The sequence below is a fragment of the Oryctolagus cuniculus genome, chromosome 3 (assembly GCF_964237555.1).
Source record: "Oryctolagus cuniculus chromosome 3, mOryCun1.1, whole genome shotgun sequence".
NCBI classification, from domain to species: Eukaryota; Metazoa; Chordata; class Mammalia; order Lagomorpha; family Leporidae; genus Oryctolagus; species Oryctolagus cuniculus.
Window position 1 is genome coordinate 160,980,996 of NC_091434.1, and position 17,764 is coordinate 160,998,759.

Here is a 17,764-nt window from a genome sequence, read left to right on the forward strand (position 1 = left end):
GCAGGAGAGAGGGAGATCCGAGGTTTTCGTGCTCGCCAGTCTCGCAAGTGGGACGGGGTGAGGCTGCTCAGGATGCACCTGTACCTTTCACGCTGAGTTCGAGGTCACTTCGAAGCGCCCAGAGCACAGGGCACGGAGTTTTGTCCGAGTGATAGCCAAGTGGGAGATTACATTGAGGGGAGAATCGCAGAACTCCCAGCACTGCTCAGCTCTGCCTTCCGGGCCTGCCACCACTGCGCAGCGCTGTTCCAGCTGTCGGGGTGTAGCTAATAAAACAGACAGAGGACAAACTGATTAAGAGAACGTGGTTAAGAAAGAAGCACATTGTGAAATGAAATAGGGCAACGCATCTAGAAAGAGAGGAAAAACAGTAAACAATATGCCAATTGTAGATAGCTAAGGATGCCCACACCGTAATCCCTGATGCCTGTGTGTAGGCTACCTTGCCCGCGACTTAGAGGATGGGATTCAGTTATAATCACAAGGGTCTTTACAAGAGACGCAGGGGTGAAGCCAGGCCAGGGGCTGAGCCCCGCTTGAGCAGTCTCTGGAAGCTGGAACAGCGAGAAGCCTCTGCGGAGCTGTGAGACTTCTGACCTGCAGAACCACAGGATAAATTACTGCTGGTTGAAGCCACTGAATCTCTGGGCTTTTGTTGTAGCAGCAATAGTCAACTAATATACGAATTAATCTGGTAATGCTAACAGGAGAAATTTTACGGAAAGCATAATATTGCTGGGCAGGCGCTGTGGCATAGTGCCGGCATCCCACATGGACGCCGGTTCGAGTCTCGGCTGCTCCACTTCTGATGCAGCTCTCTGCTGTGGTCTGGGAAAGCAGTGGAAGATGGCCCAAGTCCTTGGACCCCTGCACCTGCATGGGAAGACCTGGAGGAAGCTCCTGGCTTCGGCTAGGTGAAGCTCTGGCCGTTGCTCCCAGTTGGAGAATGAACCAGCGGATAGAAGACCTTTCTCTCTCTCTGCCTCTCCTCTCTCTATGTAACTATGACTTTCAAATAAATAAATAAATCTAAAAAAATACAAAATTGCAAAAATAGCTTATGAAGAAAAAACGGAGACTCACAACTGTGGCATAGCGGATTAAGCTGCTTTCTGCAACGTCAGCATCCTATATGGAGGCTGGGTTGGAGTCCCACTTCTCCACTTCCGATCTAGCTGCCTGCTAACTTCCCTGGGAAAGCAGCAGAAGATGGTTCAAGTGCTTGGGCCTCTGCTTCCTGGTGGGAGATCTGGAAGAAGCTCCTGGCTCCTGGCTTTGGCCCTTGCTGCCATTTGAGGAGTGAACCTGCAGATGGAAGACTTCTCTTTCTTGTCTCTACTTCTCTCTCTCTGACTTTCAAATAAATAATCTTTAAATCTTTAAAAAGAGAGAACAAGTTTAGGAACATAAATAAAATTGTAACAAAGAAATATACATTTATATAAAATGCTTGAAAGCTACATATCTCATTTTATGAGATGAAAATAACCTTATTATCAAAATCAGACAAACGAGAGAAAATATCATAGGCTAATAGCACACATTCAGACATTAATGTATTCATTGATACACACTAGTTAATTATGTCAAGCTCATTAATTCATTAAATATTCTATTGAAGCTACATAGGGGCAGAGCAGTGAACAAAAGTTCTGCTCTCACTGAGTTTATATTCTCTTGAGGGACACAGGTGACAAGCAAGTAATGAAATATTATGTCAGATAAATGATATTGGAAAATGAGATAAAGAGTAAGTAAATACAGTATTGGATGGGAAGGGCTGCTCGTTTATAAAGAATCAAAGTGTCAATGCAAGACTTTATAAAAAGATGATTTTTGAGCACTTACAAATGTGCATCCAATAATATCAAGTAAAATTAGCATCTTTTTTTTTAATAGGAATAAAATGGGGCTTATCCCAGGATAACAACCTTTGGACCACTTTTGATAATTTGTGAAATTGAAATATTTAGGATAATAGATATGTTTTACCCAATAAGTTCTAGAGAAGCATTTGATTAAAAGCAATCCTTATTCGTTATTAAAACAGAAAACTAGAAACAGAGAAGTTTCATTAATATAGTAAATTTAACAAATAAAACACAGTAAATATCAATGTCAAAATATTCACTTTAACATTAGACCAAGACATTGATCATCTCCTCTATGAGTTGGCAATGTACTGAGAGTACTTACTCATGACCGAAGACAAGAAAACAAAGTTGTGATTGTAAAGGAATAAAATTGCCATTATCTGTAGCTTAGATAAGCCTGCCTACAAAAATCTAAAGGGAAACTTGAAGAGCTACCAGATGTGCCTTAGCAGATACCAAGACTATTATACAGCTACAGTAGTAAAAATAGCATGATACTGGTACAAGATGGCCTGCTGGACTGTGACACAGAAGACAGAGAAACAGGTATGCATTTACATGGGCATTTCATAAGGTAATAGAACTGCGATTAAAATGGTAGGGATGATGACCAGTCAACCCACACAGGAAAAACAAGGCTATATATTCTTTTTCATACCCTATATAAAACATATTTCAGATAAATATTTAAATATCAAAGCTAAGTATTTAAAAGTTTGAGAAGTAAATTTAGGAAAATGTCTTTATGACATTAAAGTAGGAAAGGCTTCATAAGAAAGATTCAAAAAGCTAAAGAATAAAAGGCGATGATAATAAATACAACTGTCTTAAAGTTTTACAATTCTGAACATTAAGGAAACCGTCAACAGAGTTTTAGTCAAGCGCAGGTGGAAGCAGACTGTGGTGTGAAAGAATGCTGAAATCTGCTGCTGCCCACTAGCAAGGGAGATGTCAGCTCCAGCCGCTCTTCTAAAGAACACGATGATGCCCTACAGGTTTACAACTGCCCGTGGGAAACAGCTGACAATTCAGCACCTAGAGCACTTGTTCAAAACTGAATAATTAATTTTTCTTTTAAAAATTATTCTGTTTAAAAAATTTAGATTCATATGCAATGTTTTATAGTTTATTGTAATACATATACATAAAGTGCACCTATCAAACCAAGCAACTAGCTTTTACATTTCTTTATCTGTCTTTGCATTTGGAGCCTACCAGCTCCTCTCTCCTAGTTCTTGCTATGATATGATACATTATTGTGAGCTCTAGTTGTCCCACTGTGCTAGGGAACACTAGAACTCATGACTTCCCTCTGACTGTGCTCTGGTACCTGTTATCCAACCTCCTTTTACCCCTCTCTTGTCCCTTCCCAACGTCTAGTGATCAATATTCTAAGTGGAGAGTGAATACATATATATATTTCAAAAAAGCATTTGGGTCATCATCTGCTACCTCCAAGTTGCATCAGCAGGAACTCTATCAGAAGCAGAGCAGCCAGGACTTAACTCAGGCACTCAGGACGTGGGTGGACCAAGCAGAGACTTAGCTCATTATGCCACGAGGCCTGCTTTGTGTTTCACATGTTTCATCTATGAGAAAGAACATGCAGTATTTGTAAATGTCGAGATTTTATTTCTTTTTTCTATTTTTTGCTAATAGAATTCAATTATTATTTTATGTTACCACAACAAAATGACTTAATTTGTGTGCACATCGATAAGACTCCTGGAGATTCTCAGACGTAACCTCCCAGTAGAATTGTATACCTGCTGTACACATATTTACTCAAGTTTTACTCTGGGACAGAGAAACAGGTATTTTGGGAAATCTGGGCATGCTGTGATCTCGAGTCTCTCTACTCTCATTTTGTCATTAGCTACGTTCTACAAAATTTTTTGAAATTTCCATTTTGTCCTGTAGAATTGTACAAAGGGTCTGCTATACAATATCTATGAAAAACATCTACAAATTGATAAAAAAAATTCTAAAAAGCTGACAAAATGATAGGATCAGGAGTTTCACAAATGGCCAAACCAAAAAATGTGGTAAAATATTCAACCTCACTAAGAATTAGAGAATTGTAAAAATAACAATGAAATCAAATCATATAGGAGTAATGAAGGAGAATGTCATTACCTAACTCTTTGAAAGGATAGGGATAAATGAGAACTCTCATTTCCTGCTTTTGAGAAAGTAATTTAGTAATACTTTAAGAAGTTGAAGGTGTCTATGCCCCATGAAGCTGAAATGCAAATGTATGTCAAGTTCAAGAAATGTAGAATTAAAATATTAGCTAATTTTAGTGCAAAATACTTTGAAGTTCACTTACAATTTTTTCATGTGTATTATCTATTAATTTTTTGAAGAGTCCTTATACGATATATTAGCATAAATCTAAGAGGTGGTTTTGTATGTGGGCACAAGGATACCTGAAAACTTGTTTATAGGGGCCGGCACTGTGACAGTGGCTAAAGCCTCTGCCTGTGGTGCTGGCATCCCATATAGACGCCGGTTTGAGTCCCAGCTGCTCCACTTCTGGTCCAGTTCTCTGCTATGGCCTGGTAAAGCAGTATAAGATGGCCCAAGTCCTTGGGCCCCTGCACCCACGTGGGAGACCGGAGGAAGCTCCTGGCTCCTAGCTTCGGATCGGCATAGCTCCAGCAGTTGTGGCCAGCTCGGGAAAGTACTGGCCAATGGAAGACCTCTCTCTCCCTACCTCTCCTTCTCTGTGTAACTCTGACTTTCAAATAAATAAATCAATAAATCTTAAAAAAAAAAAAAAAAAAAACTTGTTTATAAAAATAAAAAACATGGGCCAGCACCGCGGCTCACTTGGCTAATCCTCTGCCTGCGGCACCGGCACCGCGAGTTCTAGTCCCGGTCGGGGCGCTGGACTCTGTTTCGGTTGCTTCTCTTCCAGTCCAGCTCTCTGCTGTGGCCCAGGAGGGCAGTGGAGGATGGCCCAAGTGCTTGTGCCCTGCACCCTCATGGGAGACCAGGAGGAAGCACCTGGCTCCTGGCTTCGGGTCGGTGCAGCACACCGGCCGTAGCGACCATTTGGGGGGTGAACCAATGGAAGGAAGACCTTTCTCTCTCTCTCTCTCTCTCACTGTCTAACTCTGACTCTCAAAAAAAAAAAAAAAAAGAATAAAAAACATAAAAACACTACAAATGTAAATGAATATAGGAAGCAAAAAGCCAAGTATAGTGTATCTATAAAATGAACAACCTAGACATGAATCAACAAGACTGAAGCACAGAAATGTAAGGGGGAAGAAGCAGAATTCAATGTATTAATTGTATTATGTCTCCATTTGTGCAATTCTTATAATGCACATAAACCAATATGTCTTATAAAGGTTTTTTTTAAAAGTGCATGGAAAATTATTTAAAAGATAAGATTATATTGGTGTAAAAATGTTTGGAAACCGATACATATTTTTACACAATATTCATTTTCCATACACTGAATATGGATGGAAAAAATACATACCAACTTCAGAATATTAGATACTCAGGAAATAAAGGAATTAGAATGGGATGATAAGAAGCTTGACTCTACCTGTAGTTTTTTGTTTCACTAAAAAGAATCCAAAGGGGGGGAAAATTGCCAAAATAAAATGAATGATATTATCTCCCCCTTCATCTCCTTAGCTTGGAGTTTGTGTTATATATCTAAATTTTTTTCTATACTTTTTTAAGACCACATAAATAATGTCACTAATTTCCTTCCCTACCCAGAAAAAAAATAGAAGCTAAATGGAAAAATCTGTTTACATTCTTCCTAGACTCTCCATTGTAACGAATACAGGCTCTGCCTAAGTTGGGCATCACTCTCAATGAGAATGGCTTAGAAAAGTCCTAGAGGAGGGACTTCTGTGCTTGGCTGAGTTGATACCTTTTTATTTATCATTAGCGCTCTCCTTACCCTGAACAATGATGCCCTCCGCCTTGGATGTCTGCCATGTTCTGCCTCCTTAAGTGAAGATTTATTCTGACCATGAATGAAACCAGAGAACTCCAGCCTCTCTGCTGGAGCCTGGCACAATGGCAACTATTTATATTTATATAAACACATATTTTTATTATAAAACAAGGATACTAATACCTTTTCTCAGCTCCACCCACCCAAGTTCTTATGTTGGTTAGATGGGTATGAAAAGACTTAAGTTATTAGTCATTTATTATTGTTCAACTATTTGTTGTTTGTTTGTTTGTTTTTTGCAAAATTTAAATGCCATCAAGAACACATAAGCCCAGAGGGAGATTTTGCTTGATAAATAAAAATCTAGAGTAATAGATTTATCTTGTAAGAAAATTTAGAATGCATCCACTGCAATAAGAAAAACAAATGTCTTTCAAATATTTTCCTAATGCTATGTCAGCTGTAACTATAGTTTTTTAAATGGCAATAATCACAACTCATCTTTCTGTGGTCTAGTTTAGAAGTATAGATCAGAAAAGAAGTTAGCTAATCATTGTCTGGTTTACATTTGAGCTCATTTATCTGTACAGAAAGATTTGAACATGGATTTTTGTGTGTGTGTGTGTGTGTGTGAGCATTCCAAAGGCCTTATAATACATAAAATTGATTCTTTATACAAAGGAGAACATGTAAATTATTACCTGTCTTGGCATTTCTATGAAATCTATTACACTCCATTTAGTGTTTGCTATGCTGAAATAAGACACATTACAAATTAAGAGAAATGGCTATTTTGAATTTTAGGATACATCATTGAACAGAAAAGAAGTTTTGCACAGCACCCAATTCACTTCTAAAGTAATTTTTCTTCCTTTTTCTAAGAGAAGTTTTGAATTGCAACCAATACATTATTATTTTATGAGACTCAAATTATGTATTCTTTAGCAACAGTTTGTGATTGCAAACTCTTTCTGCCCCTGAATTATGAATTGTTACTTTGGAAGCCTCCACTGACCACTTACTATGTCTGAGGCCTTTACACATAGGACAGTCTAATTAGAATTAATAGCTGGAATTGGTGCTATTAGGGATAGAACACCAATAGAGTTATATCTGCCCAAAAAGTAAGATATCAACATTTAAGATGAAATAATAATTAAAATAGATATTTATAACATGAAAATATAGCTACTGGGCTAGATTTAAATATACATAAAATATTTTTGAACTACATTTGGACCACAGCACTATACCATCATACATAACCAAGCTCTTTTTAAAAATTGGGAAGAAACTTAAATGCAGAAAGGAATATAATTAAAAATGAATTACCCGATAGTTTTCCTAACATTCTCAGGTTTTCACAGCTTTCATGGGAAGTAAATGCCTGTGAAATGTAGCCCTATCTTTTGATGAAAATTCATTCAGAAGTAAGACAATTTGATGCTTCATTGGCATCGAGCCAATACTGAAGTCACAGGAGACCAGAGTATCTCAAGCCTCAGTCCCTCATAACTTCTCTAACACTGTATTTTCACTAGCAATTATATTACTTTAATTTTATATATTGTTAATTATTATAATAGTCAGAACTTTACAATAATTATCCAAATAAATATAATAATATACAGATAGGTATTTTATTCCCTTCTCCTATTATGCAGGTCCAAGCTGTAAGTTGTATCAATAAGCTTCCTTCTAAGACTAGCCAAAACAAATTCTTCCATTCTTCCACTGCTCCATCTCTAACCAGTAATCATTGTTTAAATCAGTTTCCTGCTTTATACTGGATAATACTCAAGCGTAAAAGCAAGTCAAGTGAAACTACAGAAGCATCAGTCATTGCCTAAAATAACAAGTGCTACTAAATTTGAATTTTCAGCAACCTGCCTTGAATATAATTTTTCCATAGAGAGCCAGTAAGGAAGAATACATATTTCTATATGAAAGGTGAAAGGCTAAGAGAGTGAGAAGGGGTTTTAAGAGATAATACATCGTTGATTCAGCTTTCTTGGCAACTTACTTAATTTGGGTCCAGTGAAGAAATGAATTCAGAAGACACATCCAAGCCTTGAGTGTTGGCACTTGCAGCAATCATTTTTTCTTGATTAGTATTTGAAATATAAATAGTGCCAAACCAAGGTTTGCTTTGTGAGAGTTCTAAAACTTCCTTTAAGTTTCATCAACAAAAAGAAAACTTTCCCAGTATAATCCTTTTGATTTGCTTGTGCCCACTTTCTAGACTCTTCCTCAGATGGTAGGATTATGGTACAGAAAGAAAAAGAAATGTTGCTTGCAGAGCCTAGGGTGATTACTGATGCCATAAACAAGAGTGTCAGTTTGTTAAGTCGACAACAGGAGTCACTGCACTTACTCCTCATGTAGGATCTCTGTCCTTAGTGTGCTGTACATTGTGATTTAATGCTATAACTAGTACTCAAACAGTATTGTTCACTTTGTGTTTCTATGTGGGTGCAGACTGTTGAAATCTTTACTAAATATATGCTAAACTGATCTTCTGTATATAAAGAGAATTGAAAATGAATCTTGATGTGAATGGAAGGGGAGAGGGAACGGGAAAGGGGAGGGTTGCGGGTGGGAGGGAAGTTATGGGGGGGAAGCCACTGTAATCCATAAACTGTACTTTGGAAATTTATATTCATTAAATAAAAGTTAAAAAAAAAAAGAAATGTTGCTTGCAGTGGGAAAGAGATCAGGTTATATTTATCTTTAATTCACTCAAAATATTGACAGGGTGTGGCTCTGATGTAAAATTTTGAAGAATCAAATTAATAAAACATTAAGATTTGGCTGAAAGTAGCCTAAGTTATTTGAGATAAAGAGCTCTTAGTGTTTGCACTTTTAGGGTCCCATATTCATCCAATTCCAAGGCCCCAGTTGGTCCCTTATGTTTCATCAGGATTGGCCCTATGTTCCCACCATCGTGAACCCAATATACTTCCCTGAGCATTCCCCTTTAGGAGGCAGGAAAACATTTGTTTCAACTTTCAGACAAAAAAAGAATCAGGTCACCTCCTCTTCTACTACAGAGACTACACTATTGTGATGATATAACTGAGGGTCCTTGCTGTGGTTTACCTTCCAAGAGAAGCAGCCTCTGGAGTTGCAAGTTGTCCCAAGGGCGACCTCTTTGGGACAGAACAGGTTGCAGCAATTTCCCTTCCATGATTCCAAGATGCTTTTCAGCTCACAAAAGAAAAGAATATTCATTTGGTCTTTGATCTTTCAATGTAGATATGAGGCTTCATAAGAGAATGTTATCTGTAAAACAGGAGAATCTGACTACTAAAAAGGAGTTAAAAATCAATAATCCAGCATAATCCATTCATTTTAGAAATAAGAAAGCTGAGACCAAAGTCAGTGAAATTGTTTGCGCTATATCATTTAGTAAAGTAGAAATAGAACTTGGACTAAAAAGCAAGTTTTTGCTAGTGAAAGAGAAGGACAACCATTCAGGGGTTCTGAGAGACTTCTTGCAGAAAACAGATGGAATTAGATATTGAAGTGGGAGGAGGAAGAAGAGTCCATACTGGGAACAAAGTGATTGTCTCTAGCAATGAGTGGGAGGAAAAAAAGAATACCGTACGGCATATGGTGTACGAGGAACCACAAGCAGTTCAATGTTGCTAGGACTAATACATGTGAACGTTTCATCAAAAAATGTTGCTATTGGGGCCAGCACTGTGGCACAGTAAGTTAATCCTCTGCCTGCTGCACCATCATCCCATATGGGTGCCAGTTCTAGTCCCCACTGCTCCTCTTCCAATCCAGCCTCTGCTATGGCCTGGGAAAGCAGTAGAAGATGGTCCAAGTCCTTGGGCTCCTGCACCCATGTGGGAGATCTGGAAGAAGCTCCTGGTTCATGGCTTCAGATTGGCTCAGCTCTGGCTGTTGTGGCCATTTGGGGAGTGAATCAGCGGATAGATCTTTCTTTTTCTCTTCCTCTCACTATCTGTAACTCTGCCTCTCAAAAATAAATAAGAATTTAAAAATTTTTTAAAAATTTAAAAATTTGCTATTATTTTAACCTCCACTTTGACTATGACCTTGTCTAAACAAGATAAGAGTCGGAGAACTCAAGGGGCTTCCATAGCCTTGGAAACTCATGACTGGAGCATAGGGAGATTACTGATGCCATAAACAGGAGTGTCAATTTGTAAAGTCAACAACAGGAGTCACTGTGCACTTACTCCTCATGTAGGATCTCTATCCTTAATGTGCTGTACATTGAGGCTTAATGCTATAACGAGTACTCAAACAGTATATTTCACTTTGTGTTTCTATGGGGGTGCAAACTGTTGAAATCTTTACTTAATGTATACTAAACTGATCTTCTGTTAAAAAAAAAAAGAGAAGAAATTATCAACTCCCAACTTGACTCTCACTGGGATTAAACATGACAATAGGTCTGATCTGATTTCATCATCATTTAAAAAATCATCTATTATTTTTCACTTTATGTTTCTGTGTGGGAGCAAACTGTTGAAATCTTTACTTAATGTGTGCTAAACTGATCTTCTGTATATAAAGAGAATTGAAAATGAATCCTCATGTGAATGGAAGGGGAGAGGGAATGGGAAAGGGGAGGGTTGTGGGTGGGAGGGACGTTATGGGGGGGAAGCCATTGTAATCCATAAGCCGTACTTTGGAAATTTATATTCATTAAATAAAAGTTAAAAAAAATGTAAAAAAAAAATCTTAAGATCTGGGGTCAGCACTGTTGTGTAGCTGGCAAGGCCACTGGCTGCAGTGCCAACATCCCATATGGGTGCCGGTTCAAGTCTCTGTTGCTCCACCTCCAATCCAACTCTCGACTATAGCCTGGGAATGCAGAGGAAGATGGCCCAAATCCTTGGATACCTTCACCCACGTGGGAGACCCAGAAGAAGCTCCTGGCTCCTGACTTTGGATTGGCACAGCTCCGGCCGTTGTGGCCATCAGGGAATGAACCAGTGGGTAGAAGACCTCTCTCTCTCTCTCTCTCTCTCTCTCTCTCTCTCTGCCTTTGCCTCTGCCTCTCTGTAACTCTTTCAAAACACACACACACAAAAAAAAAAAACCCTGAAGATTTAGTATTTACTCTTCTCTCTGTCCCTCCCTCTCTCTCACACTGTCAAGTAAATAAGTAAATAAATAAATAATATTTTTTAAAAGACGTGTTTTATGCAGACTGCAGCAGAACTTCAAGGAGATGTCCTTGAAGAAGACAAGTGAATGTTGTGAGGAAGGGAGGGAGGTGGCTGTTCAAGTGGAAACTAGGACAAAGCTGAAATTCAACAAGATAAACCCGCAACAGTAGCAATAATACAGGATGGCTGGGAAAAGAGTTGAAAGCAGAAGTGGGAAGAGACGGATCAGAGGAGATAAAAGGATACATTTCAAATGGAATTAAGAACCAGTGATTTTCAACAAGAGAGCACCGTTCAATACAAGCAGATCTTCAAGAATGATGAGGGAGAGTGGAGGCACAGAAAACAAACTTGAAGCATGACCCATTTCCTTTTTCTTTGCTTCTCTCTTCTACTTGTCTCTTCTTTTTTTCCCCCTGAATCTCAGCTCTCTTTGTACTTCAAATATATGATAAAATATGCCAGCCTAAACCATTCTCATTTATGCATTTATAATTCAGTCAATAGAAATAGACAATATCTCTTACTTTTTTTTTTTTTTAATTTGAGAGGCAGAGAGACATAGAGAGGTTGCAAGAGAGTTCCCATCTATTGGTTCATTCTCCAAACGCTCCCAATGGCAGGGGACAGAGCTGGAAGCCAGGAACATAATCCATGTCCCCTCTATGAGTGTCAGTAACCCAATTATTTCAGCCTTTGCTGCTGCTTCCTAGGATCTGCATTAGCAGGAAGCTGGAGTCAGGGGCTGTAGCTAGGAATCAAACTCAGGTATTCCAATGTAGGACACAGTATTAATCACTAAGCCACATGTATACTACTCAGTTCCCTTATTTTTCTTCCAATATCTCAGGAAGTGGTCCACATGGTCAGGTGAGCATACCTCAACCCCTCCAGTGTGGTCGGAGTGTTTGTGCAAATTAGAATAGCAGACAGCTTCCATAGGTACCTCACAGCGGATGCAGAGACTCCTGGGGAGATTCCCAGTATAAGCACATTTCTGAACAGGAAAATCTATTTGTGTTGACTTCATTCTCAAGATTATTGTCATGGTTGAAAAGGTAATGTATACAGAAATCAAAGAGCACAGTGATTTTCAACTGGTACTCAGTAACTGACTGTTTTAGTTGCCTGAATATTGATGAATAGAATCACATGTTTACGAAGACCCTTTCTTTGTTTCACCACCACCACCATCTAACATACTACAGTCCACTTTCCCCTGAGCTATATGCACTTTTCATGAAAGTACAGCCACATCAGGAGTTCACTGTCCTGGTTGCTGTTGAGCTGACCAACACTTGGCCCTTTAGTCCTATCCCTGGAAGTTTAAATTATAGTTTAAATTATAGACAGAACATGGGAACTACTGGCAGAACATGTTTCCAATGAGAATAAAGACACACAGAAAAGCAACTGGTAGCTAGGGAGACAGAGGAAGACTACTCAGAGAAACCTATTGGAACTCCAGAGTGGGTTCTTTCCCTGAAAGCCAGTTCCTCCCGGTCCTTGAGTCCGTGAAATCCACCAGTGCTTTCTCACTCAGTCCATAAGATCCATAAGATCCGGTGCCTTTTCATTAAGTCAGGCTGACTCATGCTTCAATTTCTTGCAATCAAATCTGTTATCACTGATGCTCATTTCTTGCCCACAGACACCTTATTATGGTTTTATCTACTCAAATTCCCTAAATAAAGGAAAAAATAATTTGATGTATAATTATTGCAAAGACTTATACTCAACCTGCTAAACCTATTGAAATGACAATGGTAGGACCTCAAACAATAGCAGAGCTTTATACAAAATTGTTAACTTTTCCAGTTCATGGATTTTAAGAATCTGTATAAAGCCTTTTTCTTAATTGTTGGCAATTAAACTATGATCTATCTGCAACTCATTCAGGTTTCTATGCATAGATAGATTTTCTCTGTAGACCCTTATAAATGAGGGGGAGTCAAGCGGGGATAAGAGTGTAATATCACTTTCACAGCTCTACCCACTAAATTATCGGAGATGAGCTTGATCACAACCCTTATGTGCTGCTGATGCAGGAAGTTGAGCCATATTTCTCTACCTCCCATTTCTCTGGGTGTCATTAAAAGGCACCCACAAAACAAGGGGATTGCTAACTTAGGTTGTTCACACTGGAGACCATTTTTTCCTAACACAGAATACAGAAGGTTGAAGGAAAAAGAGGACTGAAGTGAAGAGAAATGAAACAAGTATACTATTAAAGAAAGATGTGGATATCTTTTTTTTTTTTTTTAAAGATCAAAGAGAGAAAAAACATTTAGGGCTAGTCGGCCAACATGTATCTGTTTTATGACATCTTTGTGTGACGTGCTGAGTGACTGGCAGAACAAACATAATTTTGAGTTAGTTATAACTGAAAACTGGCTTTTTGATTATATGCAGAACATGGGAGTACCACAAATTATGATTTCATATGCCATTTTGAAAAAATTCAACTCTCAACTTTATTTTTGAAGAATATTTTGTTGCTTTCTGTAATCGCTTATAACGAAATTGCTACAATTTTAAATTATTACTGGGAAATATACTTAAAAGGTGTTAGAAATATGCCATTTTAGTTGTGAAAAACACACTTAGAAAGAAAATATACTCTCAGGTCATTACAGTACATTGTTCACTTAGAATGTATTACGTACACTTTAATCAGGCATCCATAAATAGGACAACATCAAGAAGAGACCTGAGTTCTAATTCTGACTTTTTCATTAACTACTTAACAGGGTGATCTTGTGGGTGTCTCCACCCACTTATCCTCATTTGAAAATAGTGAAGGCACTGTCAAATAATTTGAAATTCCAAAAAAAATGTAAATGTTCACATTACTTCCATATCAATGATTCATATCCTTTACACTATTTGTGAAAATATTTCTGTCGCACTGATTTATTTATTTATTTTAAAGGCAGAGTTATAGAAAGGCAGAGGCATGAGAGAGAGAGAGAGAGAGAGAGAGAGAGAGAGAGGTCTTCCATCCACTGTTTCACTCTCCAGATGGCTGCAACGGCCAGAGTTGAACTGATCCAAAGCCAGGAGCCTAGAGCTTCTTCCAGGTTTCTCATGTGGGTGCAGGGACCCAAGCACTTGGGCCATCTTCTACTGCTCTCCCAGGCCATAGCAGAGAGCTGGATTGGAAGTGGAGCAGCAGAGACTCGAGTGGGCACCCATATGGATGGCGGCTTTACCCACTACACCACAGCACCAGCCCTTGTGAAAATATTTCTTTTGTACTGGGGGTCTCATGCAAGAAAAGGATATCTAGAAATACGGGCTGTGTTTAAACTGTTGTGTTATAAATAATCAATGCATAAAAGAACACTATACTTTAGAATGAATGGAAAAATGATTGAAAATATTTATAGTGATTTTCCAAGTGGTGCATTGTGTTATTTTCAAATCTGAAACATGCAGTAAACATATTATGCATAAAATAAGGAAAAACATAGACTTTGAAAAAAAATTGCAGTTAGGATTAACCAGTTTCTTTGATTTCACTAACGTTCTTTGTTCCACTCGGGAGAGTGGACTACAAACGGGCCGCCCAGTCACTCGCAGGCTGCTCAGGAGCAGCCAGGACTTCTGCTCTCAGCCCTCTGCTGAACTCTGTTGCTCACAAATGTCAAAATCAATTTGCTTTGTTTACCTCTGAAACCCAGTGGTACTTGTCATTATAATTATGTAAATTAATTCACACAGAAAAAGAGATGTGTTTATGAAAATAGAGTTGTTTCTTTGTTTCCTAAAGAACTAAAAATGCAGTTATATAAGATTTGAGTGGGACGGCTATAAAATATTGTTACGAAAAGTTAAAAATTCTTGGACCTTTTAAATTGCATTATAATTGTGAAGTTCCTACTCTACCTTAATGACATTCAAAGTGGAAATGTAAACTATATGTTACGGGTGTGGCTTATACAAAAAAGGAAACAAATCCTTTCAATTAACAGATACCATTCAGGTTCTTGGACTTCTCTCAAAAGACTGGTGAATAAATAAGCATTTATATACTTTAGATTAAAATAAAATATTTAATGTATATATTAATCACTTTCTAATGATCCCTCACATCCACCGATTTTCAATTAGTTAACCAATTACAGGCTTAAATTGAGCTAGAAGAGGAAATTCCTTATTATAATGGTTTATTTAAATGCCAGTGTGTCAACCCTACCCTGATTCTTATCCTACAATTTCTTATACTCAACCTCAAAACCTTACTTTTCTCCCAGATCCTTTAGTTATCAACTAAGCATAAATACTTCCTGAACTGTAACAACTGAAAATAAAATAGCCTGAAAATAATTATTTCAGGTGTATCCATGAGCAAGACCACCTTTCATATTATTATTCTAATTATTGCCATTTTTATGGGGGATTCATTTTTTGGTCATATCTACCTATTTACCCAACATTTTGGTCCCATGCAGAGTGTGAGATGATTACTTTAGTTTATTGTTTTAGAAAATTAAAAGGAAAAAAATGCTATGTCCCGATCAAGTTAAAACGTTATTATTTCTCAGCATGGTTTATAGGGAAATACACACATATATACCTATTTTAATGCTTATTATCTCAACAAATATTCAAAATCTTTTATGTACAGATGTTATAGTGTGCTTGTGTGTATACAAATAGAGAAAAAAAGAGGTCTTATACAAAGACACTTAGTATGTCTATTGTCTTAGCTGTATGAAGGTTTCTTCTGATGATTGCAAACCAGGAGGTATGAAATAGACTATGCAATAAAGCAAAAGTATAGTGAAATCCCACAGTACAGCTAAAATAATTCTGAGAGGAAAGCATGTTTCCCTGGAAAAAAATACAAGGGCAAAAGGGCTAATTTTAAAGATATGAAAAGAAAACTAAGAAAATAAAAATGATGCTGGACATTCTCAAGATTTAAGTTAAACATTCTTGTTTTAACCCATAGTAAAGGCCCTAAAAATTCTGCATTTTTTCTATACTAAAATCTGTACATTGAAATAATACCTGACATATTTTCTCACTGTGTGGTTTCAACAATGTGTACTTGCTAATGACAGCATTTTGTTGTGAGCCTTCCCTGCTGGAGAAATAAAGCCTTTGGGGTGGAGAATTCTCTGTAACAGCAGACCTGCCACAGCTGATCTGTCAGGGTGAGTCAGACAGGCATTCTGCTCCTGGAGAAAGATGAGAAAACAAATAAAAGTCAAGGAAAACACAAGCAGTTTCATCAAAGGCATTTGACAAATTATTAAATATCCTGCTGTATCAAAAGCAAGGTCAGAAACAGCACTCCACTCATTGGAATTTTTTTTAAGACATAATTTTGGAGCCAGCGCTGTGGCATAGCAGGTAAAGCCGCCACCTGTAGTGCCGGCATCCCATATGGGTGCCGGTTCTAGTCCTGGCTGCTCCACTTCCTATCCAGCTCTCTGCTATGGCCTGGGAGAGCAGTAGAAGATGGCCCATGTGGGTGGCAGGAATCCAGTCACTTGAGCCATCACCTGATGCCTTCCAGGATCTGCAATAGCAGGAGGCTGGAGTAAGGAAGCCAGGGTCAGGAACTGAACCTAAGCACTATAATGTAGGAAGCACACACCTTAACTACCAGGCTAAATGCCCACCCGTATCAGAATCTTTTGATCTCAGTATTTTAACGTGTCTCTTCATGGATCAATTACACAAACAACATGAGATTGAAACTTGTCTGAAATTATATAATTTTGTGTGTTGCTCATATTTTTCCTTGTTCTAACAAATATTTATCAACTTTTACTACTCTGGGAAGTAACGGTGAGAAACAGATTCTGCTTAATGGAGTCCACAACTTAATGGGGTTGATGAAGCAGACATAGTAATTAAGTGTTGACACAACAGATGTAAAATTGCAGTGGAGACAAGTTTGATGACGTAGAGCTATGTGATGTTTCCAATCAATGATTGGAATATTTTACCTAATCCACCATGTCCTGTGACATGGTGGCAGAAGAGAGGACAGTAGGTTGAGAGACTGAGAGGAGGTCATTGGGACTAACAGAGAGTGCCAAGGTGCTGTGAGAATTGGAAGGGAGGTGGGAGCCAGAAACTGAAGGGCCTCACAGGTGTGACAAAGAGCCTTGTCTCTATTTTGAAAGAAAAAGTCAATGAAGGCTTGTGCACATATGTGTGTGTTGTGTCTGCTGATGTTGGTGGTATCATGTGGTATGAGTGCTGCACTGTGATCAGGTTTGCTTTTTTTTTTTCTATTTATTTGACAGAGTTAGACAGTGAGAGAGAGACACAGAGAAGGATCTTCCTTCCGTTGGTTCATCCCCCGAATGGCCGCTACGGCTAAAACTACGCCTATCCGAAGCCAGGAGCCAGGTGCTTCCTCCTGGTCTCCCATGCGGGTGCAGGACCCAAGCACTTGGGCCATCTTCCACTGCCTTCCCAGGCCACAGCAGAGAGCTGGACTGGAAGAGGAGCAACTGAGACTAGAACCCGGCGCCCATGTGAGATGCCGGCGCCGCAAGCGGAGGATTAACCAAATGAGCCATGGCGCCGGCCTCAGGTTTGCTTTTATACCTTATTTAATCACCTCTTAATTTCACCAACAGACAGACGATGTGTACAGTTTACATACACATAAGATAAGATGCTGGAGTTGAGTATAAAATGCTTTAAATGTAGACTGGAAAACATGAAGCATCATACATAGGAAAATAGAAGTCTACATAATAAATAACAAGTTTTGCATGCTTTCATATGCATCATAACCTAACTGAAAGAGGTTTTAAAGTGTACAATTTGTGTTTAGAAATAGCAGA

The 17,764-nt window shown here is 38.4% G+C and overlaps 1 pseudogene; it reads left to right on the forward strand.

Annotated features, from left to right (window-relative positions):
* Nucleotides 1-9,306: 9,306 nt before the first annotated feature.
* LOC127491549 (eukaryotic translation initiation factor 3 subunit J-like) overlaps nt 9,307-17,764 on the forward strand; it is a 29,455-nt pseudogene continuing 20,997 nt past the window's right edge.